This window comes from Poeciliopsis prolifica, unplaced genomic scaffold, assembly GCF_027474105.1.
Source record: "Poeciliopsis prolifica strain line A6 unplaced genomic scaffold, Auburn_PproV2 SCAFFOLD079, whole genome shotgun sequence".
NCBI lineage: Eukaryota > Metazoa > Chordata > Actinopteri > Cyprinodontiformes > Poeciliidae > Poeciliopsis > Poeciliopsis prolifica.
Window position 1 is genome coordinate 592149 of NW_026562454.1, and position 11292 is coordinate 603440.

Sequence of the window (11292 nt, forward strand, 5' to 3'; positions counted from 1 at the left end):
CAAGACTTGGAATTGTACCCAGGATAACTGTGTTGAGATGTACAGCCTCTGTAGATGGTGCGCACGCTGTGGTTCCTCTCTTTTATACCAGTAGACAACACATGAAGGGCGACATAGAGGAAGCAGCCACCGTTGGGGAAGGAAGTCTTAGATTTAGTGCTGATGCCACAAGACTTAAGGGATATTTTTAAGCAATTCTTTCTGTTTCTTGAACTCTTCTGGGGGGCGATTTAGATTGACCAATTAACCTAAGGGGCATTTTTTTGGGGTGTGGGGGGAACCAGAGCACCTGGAGAAAACCCACGCAAGCACAGGGAGAACATGCAAACTCCACACAGGAAAGATCTGACAGATCCTCTCTGTGAAGCTGCAGTGCTAGTCACTACATCACTGTGCTGCCCACTTTTTTTATGTTTCAAATTCGTCTCAACGTTTGATTGGGTTATGAAGGGATCTTTTTCTAGTTGGTTGATAGGGGAAAAAATCTTGCCTTTGTAAATTTTGGGGCAATTTACATTGACCAATTAAACTAAGGGGCATGTTTTTGGGGTTGTGGGGGAAACCAGAGCACCTGGAGAAAACCCACGCAAGCACAGGGAGAACATGCAAACTCCACACAGGAAAGATCTGACAGATCCTCTCTGTGAAGCTGCAGTGCTAGTCACTACATCACTGTGCTGCCCACTTTTTTTATGTTTCAAATTCGTCTCAACGTTTGATTGGATTATGAAGGGATCTTTTTCTAGTTGGTTGATAGGGGAAAAAATCTTGCCTTTGTAAATTTGGGGGGCAATTTAGATTGACCAATTAACCTAAGGGGCATGTTTTTGGGGTTGTGGGGGAACCAGAGCACCTGGAGAAAAACCCACGCAAGCACAGGGAGAACATGCAAACTCCACACAGGAAAAATCTGACAGATCCTCTCTGTGAAGCTGCAGTGCTAGTCACTACATCACTGTGCTGCCCACTTTTTTTAGGCTTCAAATTCGTCTCAACGTTTGATTGGGTTATGAAGGGATCTTTTTGTAGTTGGTTAATAAGGGGAAAAAACTTGTCTTTGTAAATTTTGTCATGACGGAGCGTCACATGGCATGATGGTTAAAGAGAAACATTCTTGATTTTCGTTCACTCTTTTCCTTCTTTTTTCTGTTTCTTCAAACGGAAAGTCTTGCGTACTTTTTTCCAAAAAGAAAGTTTTGGTTTTTTCCTTTTACCATCCTGCATGGATTTTGGATCTGTGTTGTCCAAATTCTCCTGGATGGTTTCTACAGCACACTGCATCTTTTCCATAGATCCCGAATCCGTGGAACCACCTGACGCGGTTTCTTTTGAGAAAACCTCCGCAGAAGAAACCTCTTGGTGTAAAACTTCCACCTGGTCAGGTTGCCTTTCAGAATCTTTCTCTTGCAAATCTGGGAACTCCTGTGGTGTGTTTTGTTTGACATCTTCCTTCTCATCTCTCAGAGAGTTGGCAAGCTGTACATCCTCATTTGGTCTTTCCAAATGAATATCTCTCTCACAACTTACTTGCTGATATTTTTCTGCTTGTTGTTTCACTGCAGTAACATCAGTTTCATATCTACTATTCAGCTCCTGGTATAATACTTTCACCTCCTCTAACTCAGTCTGCGCACTCCTTTCCTTCTCTTGCAGGATTTTCATTTCTTCTGCCATGGTTTCTTGGAGGGTGGCATTCATGGCTTTCATGTTGTTGAGAAGCACCACGTCTTCCAAATGAGCTGTTTTCTCCTGAGTTACCTGCATCTTAAGATTTTGCACTTTGCTGTTGAAGTGAAGAATGGCTTTGTTTCATCATATGTTATATTGTTAAATCTGTTGCCCGATTCTGCGTTGAATTTCTGCTGCAGAGACCGGAACTCTTCTGACATTCTTTTATAGAGATTATTTTGCTCTTCTCTGAGATTGTTGATTTCCTCCAGGTCCTTCTTCTCTCTCTCCGAGCTGGCTGCTCTCTCATGCTCAACCTCCATCTCATATCTTTTCACTTGGGCTTCAAGTCCAGAAACATCTCTTTCATATTTCCCATTGAGTTCTTCATATGCACATTTGGCCTGGTCCAATTCTGCCTGCAGACTGTTTTCCCTGCTTTGCAGAAATGCGATCTCTTTTGACATTGATTCATAGAGATTATCTTGCTCAACTCTGAGATTGTTGATTTCCTCCAGGTCCTTCTTCTCTCTCTCCGAACTGGCTGCTCTCTCACTATCTAGCTCTGTCTCATATGTTTTCAATTGGGCTTCAAGTCCAGAAACATCTCTTTCATATTTCCCATTGAGTTCTTCATATGCACAATTAGCCTGGTCCAATTCTGCCTGCAGACATTTTTTGCTGCTTTGCAGAAATGCAATCTCTTGGGAAAACTTTTGACACATGTTGTCTTTTTCAGCTCTTAGATTTTCAAGCAGCTGTTCTACTTCACTGACTCTTGCTTCACAAAACTTTTCCACCTGGGCCTCCTGCTGCCTCACCATGGCAACTTCGTCTTCATACTTAGAGCAAAGCTCCTTGTAGGAAGTCTGGAGTTTATCAAGGTCTTCTTGGAGGGCTTTCCCTTTCTCTTTCTCAGCCTGTATTTCTGATGTAAATGCTTCCTGGCTCAGGAGATGGGCCGTCTTCAATTCTACATAGTCTTGTTGCAGCAACTTCTTCTTCTTACATTTCACGTCGTTGTGGACCTTGGAAGCAAGGATCGCAGTGCTGATGACTCCTGGATCACTAAGCTTCTCAATTCTCTCGAGTTCCCTCTTTAACTCTTTCTCCTTGTTGATAAACACTTCTTTGAGAGCTTTCTGTCTTTTTAACTGGACTTTCGTTTCTTCCAGCTCTGCTTCCAGGTGGGCCAGTCTTTGGTTGTCTTCAAACCTTTGGGCTCTTTCCATTTCTATAATAGAGCCCAGCCTTTGGATTTCCCCGTGTAAGACATTCGGGTGCACAGGTGGGAACCTTCCTTGGAAATTTGGCTGGATTCCCCTTCTCATCTGGGGTCCCATCTTTCCATTGTAGTGTCTTGGGTTTTGATGAGACATTTTCCCTTAAATGCGTTCGCTAAAATCAATCGATTTCTAAATTACCTGTACGGTCAATTTGAAAGAGCTTTGTGTATGTCTGAACAAGTCAGTGATATACCAAGCAATGAAAAATATGCTGAATTCTGTTCTACATATATGTTTAGTTGATGACATCAGACAGACTGCCTCACTGTGACATCAAAGAATCTTCTGCTGGTGGAGTTACATCATCTCACCAGCAAATATCATGCTTTAGTTTCTTGTTTATTTTCAAAATAGTCTAATTCACTTGTTTTTCTATATATGATCATTTCTTTTGAACTTTTTTTCAATATCCATTCATTAGAAAGTTCATTTTGCTTATTTAGTCAAACATTTATTTTCTTGTTCTTGTGTCAAACATTGGAAAAACAGAGTTGGAAAGAAAATGTGTAATAAAAAGATGAGGTCTGGAAAGTTTGTTTCTTTTATCAAAAATTTATTGTTTTTTGTACTTTTGTTCTGTATATACATATTTTGATGTGGGAACAGGTAACATTTTGCTAAGTTAATGCCATAAGTAGAAATAAATATATAAATATAAAATTATTCAATAAGATGAAAATGACAAGAACTAATTAAATTAAAAAAAAAAAAACTAGTCAGGGCTGAGTACAAATAAAGTTGCAAGATTTACCCATGAGAAAACCGGGGATCTCAAACCCATCCCACCATGCTTGACCACCACAAACACAATGTGTGCCACTGAAAATGTCCAAGCTGGGTCATTTTCAGACCTATGCATATACCTGGGGAGGATCTAAATATGAGGTAATCCTGGATGGTAGATGAAGACAAACCAAGATCAACTGATTTAAAGGTTACACAGAATGACCAGCAGGTGGCGGTAGTGTTCCAACTTGTTGTTTGGGAAGAATACAAGGGGAAGAAGAAGAACAGCTGCAAAGTGTTGCTGTTGTGTTTCGATGTTATAGCCAGGGTCTCACTTTCTCTGTTTTTAACTGCAGTCAAACAGTTAAAAACAGTTTAACTGTTTGCATTTGGTTCAGTACATAATTATGTCAGTACATAATTAGAGAGACACATTTAACCCCAGACAATTCCAACATATTTGACTGACTGAAATATTAACTAACCTCCAAAGATTAGTTGATATTTGTTCCCCACACAACCCATCAGATTTATGTTGTAACTTTTGAACACCATCGTATGCCTAAGCATACAGTCAGCATTTCTTTTTTTAAATGGCACAGCCAAATCCCATATCGAAATGAACGGTTATGTCAGGAGAGCTCACAGCGATTTCCAATCCAATCTGACTGAACTCCAGCTTTATGCAAAGAAAAACTGACAAAACCGTCACATAAATGGTTTCATTTAATTTGTAGCTGGGAAAAAAAATTATGCTTCTTTTTTTTTTCCCCCCCTTGTCAATTTTCATTTAAGCAGCAGTTTCAGTTTTCAATTTCAGAAACTGTCACAATATTCAATAAAATACTTTCCTGATGCACCTGAAGCAACTGGAAGCTGTGATGGAGATGTAACCCACATAAAGTGGGGATAGCCTTTTGGGAAATAGAGATTGGGTAGGCGGGGTAGTCTGCCTGGCCAATGGGAAGTTTGATTCCCATGAATGTTTAGACCAATCAGAGAGCGGAATGCCACAGAGGCTCCACCTTCTTTCCCGTGCTGGCAGCGTTGATTGTGAGCGGGAGATCCGACCCTGATCAGACAGCTGAGCCAGATGCCCTCCGTGTCTGGAATGAGAGTCCCTGTCTAGTTGTTTTGAACGTGCCGCACTGAGATCGGTCAGGTTTTTTTTGTTGTTGTGTTGTTTTTGGGGTTTTTTGCTTTTTCTTCTCTTCTCCTGGATTGTTCCTGGAGTGGATTCCTCTACTGACTTTGATGGCGAGCCTTCCCACCTGGACTTAGAAAGATCTGGATTTCCTCCCATGTTGAGTGAGACCTGAACCAGGATTTAATTTGATTCATTTGTCATCTAAAAGAGATTAGAGTGCAAACTACCAGGGTGCACCCAATAGATTTAAATTTGATATTTAACACTTGGCCAAGTATTGTTGTTTTTTTTTTATGTATTTATTGTGTGTAATTTTATTTTCTTAATTGTATGTCTTGTCCACTTGTGAGTTTATGATTCACGTTACTAAAGCTAATTGTTTTTTAAAATTCACTCAACTGTGTATGTGTGTTATTTAAACACCCATCGTGCTCCGACAGCCGAACCTATTGGCCCATCTACCTAAAACATATTGTACCCTTCTCAACTGTGTTACAGGAGAAGCTTTGGTGAGCCAGCCAGGAGCACGAGTGTGTGTTTAAGTGTCAGACATCTTTCATGTATTGTTAGAACTTGCTAAGTACTTCTCAAAAAAAAAAAAATGGATGTGGTACTCCGGGAGTCCATCCAAATTCCCCATTCTTTGGTTGTTAGTGGCTTGACAGGGTCAGAAATAGATGAGGAAGTATCAATATTTCTCCAGAAGTATGGTTCCATTAACCGTTACATTCACTTAGATGATCCTAAATCAGGTTTCCATAAAAACATGATTATTGAGTTTGCACATGAAACTGCCATGAAGACATTGGAACCACTGTTGCCACAGGCTACTATCAGGTCGAAATGCAAGAAGCAGACAAGCATAAGACTGCATTTGTGTGTTCCAAGCATGACTCAAGCAGGGATTGTGTATGAGTTAAAAGCTTTAGGAAGTGTCTACACCGTAGAAGCCAGAAGCAAAGCTACTAAAATGTACATGGAACAACTCTCTGAAATTGCCATGTTGAGTGGAAATTCACTAGGAGAAATGTTGAAGGAGGAACTTAAAAGTCTAGTTTCATCTGTCGAAAGTTCCTTTGCCCGATCACCTCAGACTGATCCAGAATCCTCAGCTCCACGGAGTCCTATCCCACAAAAAGACTCAACCAGCAAAAGAAATATCCCATCTTCTGAAAACCCTCAGTCAGTGACGGCTACAGATTCCCCGATTTTGACACCAGCAAGTAATCCAAGTAAGCCTCTCAACCCTTCCATTTTCAGTAAAAACCTGATTGATCTCAACCCCCACAGACTTTGTCATTCTCATCTGAATCCACTACTACGCCAGTAATCGATGTTAATCCACATGCAGTTCAGCGAGTGGTGGTTGAGCATGTGATGCGCAGCAGTGATACCTCACCCCAGTTTGCTTCACCCAGTAGACTCAGAGCTTTTTCAGGCAAGAGTCCACGTCCAAGCCATGAAGCAGATTATGATACATGGCGTGCAAGTGTTGAAATTCTTATCAGAGATCCATCTGTGTCAGACTTGCATTGCACACATCGTATATTAGACATTCTTCTTCCTCCTGCTTCTGAAATGATTAAACATTTGAGCCCACAATCTAGTCCCTCAACTTATCTCAAGTTGCTTGACTCCGCCTACGGGACGGTTGAAGATGGTGACCAGCTTTATGCTAGGTTCATGAGCACGTTCCAGAATGACGGAGAGTTACCTTCTGTTTTCCTGCAGAGACTGCACACAGCCTTAAGCAAAACAATGAGACGTGGTGGTGTATCCGCTCCAGAGTTTGATCAACAGCTTTTAAAGCAGTTCTGTAGAGGCTGTTGGGAGAACGCTTTAATAGCCGATCTTCAGTTAGAACAAAAGAAAGATAAACCTCCTACTTTTGCAGAATTGTTGCTTCTTCTTAGGACAAAAGAAGATAAACAGGCTGCAAAAATGACTCGAATGCAACAGCATTTCAACTATGCCAAGTCTGGCCACATCCCCAGCAAGCAGCGTGCCATGTCACAAGTTCATCTTGCATATGACAAAAATGATTTGATAAATAAGACTGATCTTGAGATGCTCAAGCAACAAATTGCTGACCTCAGCCTTCAGGTGAAGAGCATTGGTCAGAGGGTCAAAAGTCAAAACAACTTAAGCAACGAAAGTCTGTTCCTCTAAGTGTCACACATGAAGTCCATGTGGTGAAACCAAAAACAAGCCGTCAGCACCTTCCACAATTAAAGCAAATGGCAGACCATGTCCCTGGTACTGTTTCCAGTGTGGAGAGGATGGCCATGTTGTTTCAGTCTGTGAAAATGCACCAAATCCTTCCCTTGTAGCAGCTAAGAAAAAACAGCTGAAAGAAAAGCAGGCTGCTTGGGAAGCCTCTAATGCTTCTCAAAGTGAGACACATTTAAACTAGTGTCTGCTCCCATAGAGGGACACATGGGAGCAGAGTTACAAAATTCCAGTCCCAAAACCATGAAAGCTGTTGTTAAGAGTGTTGGGGTAGAAAGGTCGAAATTGCCACATGGCCTGGTGGGAACTAAAACTACAGCTCAAGTGCCTATTGCAGGGAAAGACACAAACTGTCTGTTGGACACAGGTTCGCAAGTCACAACTGTGCCCCAGTCCTTTTATGAAGAACACCTTTCTGATCTGACCATTCATTCTTTAAATGATTTGCTTGAAGTGGAGAGTGCTAATGGCCAGTTTGTTCCCTATTTAGGATATGTTGAGCTTACCATCACTTTTCCTAAAGAGTTTGTTGGCTCTGATATTGAGATTAACACTCTGGCTTTGGTTATTCCTCACCTCCGCTCTGCAGCCCATGAACAGGTGCTTATAGGCACAAACGCACTTGACGTTCTTTATGCGGATTACCAGAAACTTTCATCTTTTCAGCCTTTGATGAATGGCTATCAGGCTGTTCTCAAAATACTTGAGATACGACAAAGGGAGCTTATCCACAGCAGCCTTGGTTGTGCAGAACTAACAGGCAAGCTGCCTAAAGTTGTTCCTGCAAGGCAGACCGCTGTTGTTGAAGCTTTTGTTCCATTTAATCGTTTGAACATTCAGAGAGATGTTATTCTTGAGCAACCATCAGCTTCTTCTCTACCGAATGGTTTACTCGTTTCAGCGATTGCAGTAACTTTACCAAGCAAACACTCATGTCATATTCCTGTCGTACTGAGAAATGACACCAATCATGACATAGTCATTCCCCCAAAACCATTGTGGCAGATGTTAATGCTATAGTACAGGTGTTGCACAAAGAACATACTGTCAACGAATCAGACTATCCTAAATTTCAAGCAAAGTCTTCCCCACCACTGAACTTTGATTTTGGAGATTCACCTTTATCCACTGAATGGAAAGAGCGAATAACAAAATGTTAAACACCATGCCAAACGTTTTCTCTCAGAATGACCTTGATTTGGCCATACTGATAAAGTGAAACACAGAATCAAGCTCAGTGATGAGACGCCTTTTAAGCAAGAGCACGTCCGATACACCCCAACGACGTAAATGCTGTGAGACAACATCTACAGGAACTCCTAGATTCTGGAGTCATACGGGAATCTGAGTCTCCATTTGCTTCTCCAATTGTTGTGGTTCGCAAAAAGAATGGTTCTGTTCGTCTGTGTGTAGATTACAGAAAGCTGAATATGCAGACCATCAAAGATGCCTACGCTCTTCCAAAACTGGAAGATGCTTTCACTGCACTTGCTGGTTCTAAGCGGTTCTCCGTTCTAGACCTCAAGTCAGGCTACTATCAGGTCGAAATGCAAGAAGCAGACAAGCATAAGACTGCATTTGTGTGTCCAGTTGGATTCTGGGAATTCAACAGGATGCCACAAGGAATAACAAATGCTCCTTCAACCTTCCAAAGACTGATGGAAAAATGTGTTGGCGATATGAACCTAAAGAAGTTTTAGTGTTCATTGATGACTTGATTATTTTCTCAGCCTCCCTGGAAGAACATGAACAGCGCTTGCAGCGTGTTCTTGAACGATTGATGACATATGGTTTGAAACTGGCACCAGAGAAGTGCAAATTTTTTCAAACATCAGTAAAATACCTTGGTCACATTGTTTCTGAGAGAGGAGTTGAAACAGACCCTGAAAAAGTTTCGGCCTTACAGACTTGGCTGATCCCCACAAATCTTAAACAGCTTCAATCTTTCTTAGGATTTGCTGGATACTACCGACGGTTCATTCAGGGGTACTCTACTATTGTAAAGCCACTTAATGAATTAACGTCTGGTTATCCACCACTCAGAAAGCTAAATAAGAGACAGAAAATAAATTCGAGCTCAGAGTATCGCAACCCAAAGGAGTCCTTTGGTGAGCGGTGGACACCTCAATGTCAGAAAGCTTTCGATGACATAATAAGTAAGCTAACATCAGCTCCAGTCTTGGGTTTTGCAGACCCCCAGCTTCCATATGTCTTACATACAGATGCCAGCACTGTTGGCCTTGGGGCTGCATTATATCAGGTTCAAGATGGTCAATCTCGAGTCATAGCTTTTGCGAGTCGAGGACTTTCAAAGAGCGAGAGGAAGTACCCGGCTCATAAGCTTGAATTTTTGGCTCTTAAATGGGCAGTCACAGAAAAATTCTCTGATTACCTATATGGTACAGACTTCACAGTAGTGACGGACAGCAATCCACTTACATATATTTTAACGTCTGCAAAGCTGGATGCGACAGGGTACAGGTGGTTGTCCAGTCTTTCTACTTACTCATTCAGTCTTCAGTACAGGGCGGGAAAGCAAAATCTTGATGCTGATGCACTGTCTCGCCGACCTCATGATCCATCAAAGGATGATTATGCATCCAAGAAGGAAAGTGAGAGAATCCGGCAGTTCACATTGTACCATCTGAGCAATCCTGACAGTCCAGAGACTGTTCCCCAGGAGGTGATTAAGGCTATTTGTGAACGTCATATGGTCACTTCATCTGTAGCTGGTGTTCAAGCCGCCACTCCTGGATTGACATTAGTTGAATCTCTCACTCACCAGTCCACAGCTATTCCTGACTGCTTCCAGCAGGAGCAAGTGGATGGGTCCCCTCTTGTTTATTCATTTTCAGAAGAAGAGTTGAGGGAAAAACAAACATTAGATCCTGCTATCAATGCAGTCATTGTACTCTTGGAAACTGGTGAAACTCCATGTCCCGGCCTCAGGTTAGAGCTACCAAATTACCTTTGTTACTCAGACAGTTGTCTCGGTTGGAGATGCAGAATGGAGTGCTCTATCGTAAGCGACAAGATGGTCTAAACATCTCATATCAGCTTGTACTTTCTGAGGAGCTAAGAGCTACAGCACTCATGAGTCTTCATCATGATATGGGCCACCTTGGAGTTGAACGAACAGTAGATTTGGCAAGAACTAGATTTTACTGGCCAAAAATGTATATGACCATAGAGAAAATGGTTAAAACATGTGAGAGATGTGTTCGTAGAAAAACACATCCAGAAAGAGCTGCTCCACTGATGAACATTAAAACCTACCGACCTCTCGAACTGGTGTGCATTGACTTTTTGTCAATAGAGCCAGATCGCTCAACACCAAAGACATTTTGGTAATAACTGATCATTTTACAAAATATGCAGTGGCCATACCAACCCCAAACCAGCAAGCACAGACCGTAGCAAAGTGCCTCTGGGAAAACTTCATTATTCATTATGGTTTTTCTGAAAAGCTCCTTAGTGATCAGGGTGCTGATTTTGAATCTAAACCATAAAAGAACTCTGTGAACTTATTGGCATGAAGAAAGTGCGTACAACCCCTTACCATCCCAGGGGAAATCCGGTTGAAAGATTCAACCGCACACTTCTTCAAATGCTTGGAACACTTGATAAGTCAGATAAACTCCGCTGGAAAGACTTTGTCAAACCTCTGGTACATGCTTATAATTGTACAAAGAGTGATGTGACTGGATTTTCCCCATACGAGTTAATGTTCGGGAGACAGCCCAGATTACCCATTGACTTGATTTTCAGATTGCCCACCAATGCTACGAAGCAGACTCATTCCCAGTATGTTGGCAATTTAAAATCTCGATTGGAAGAAAGTTACCGTATTGCTACTAGCATTGCAGAAAAGAATGCAAGTCACAATAAAGCCAGATTTGGCCGGCGAGTGATTGAATCAACTTTGCAGACAGGAGACAGAGTTCTTGTGCAAAATGTGAAACTGCGTGGAAAACATAAATTGGCAGACAAGTGGGAGGAGGATGTTTATATTGTCCTCAAGAGAGCTGGAGAAATGCCAGTTTATACAGTTAAACCGGAAAGTAAAGATGGACCAGTGCGGACTCTGCACAGAGACCTGCTTCTGCCATGTGGATTCCTGTCAGCAGCTGCAGAGCCTGAAACAGTCAAACCTTGTCCAAACAGGAGACCCAGAACGAAACATGTCCAGTCGTCGAGAGTGAAGAGGAAATCATCTCAGATCTGGATGATGTACCT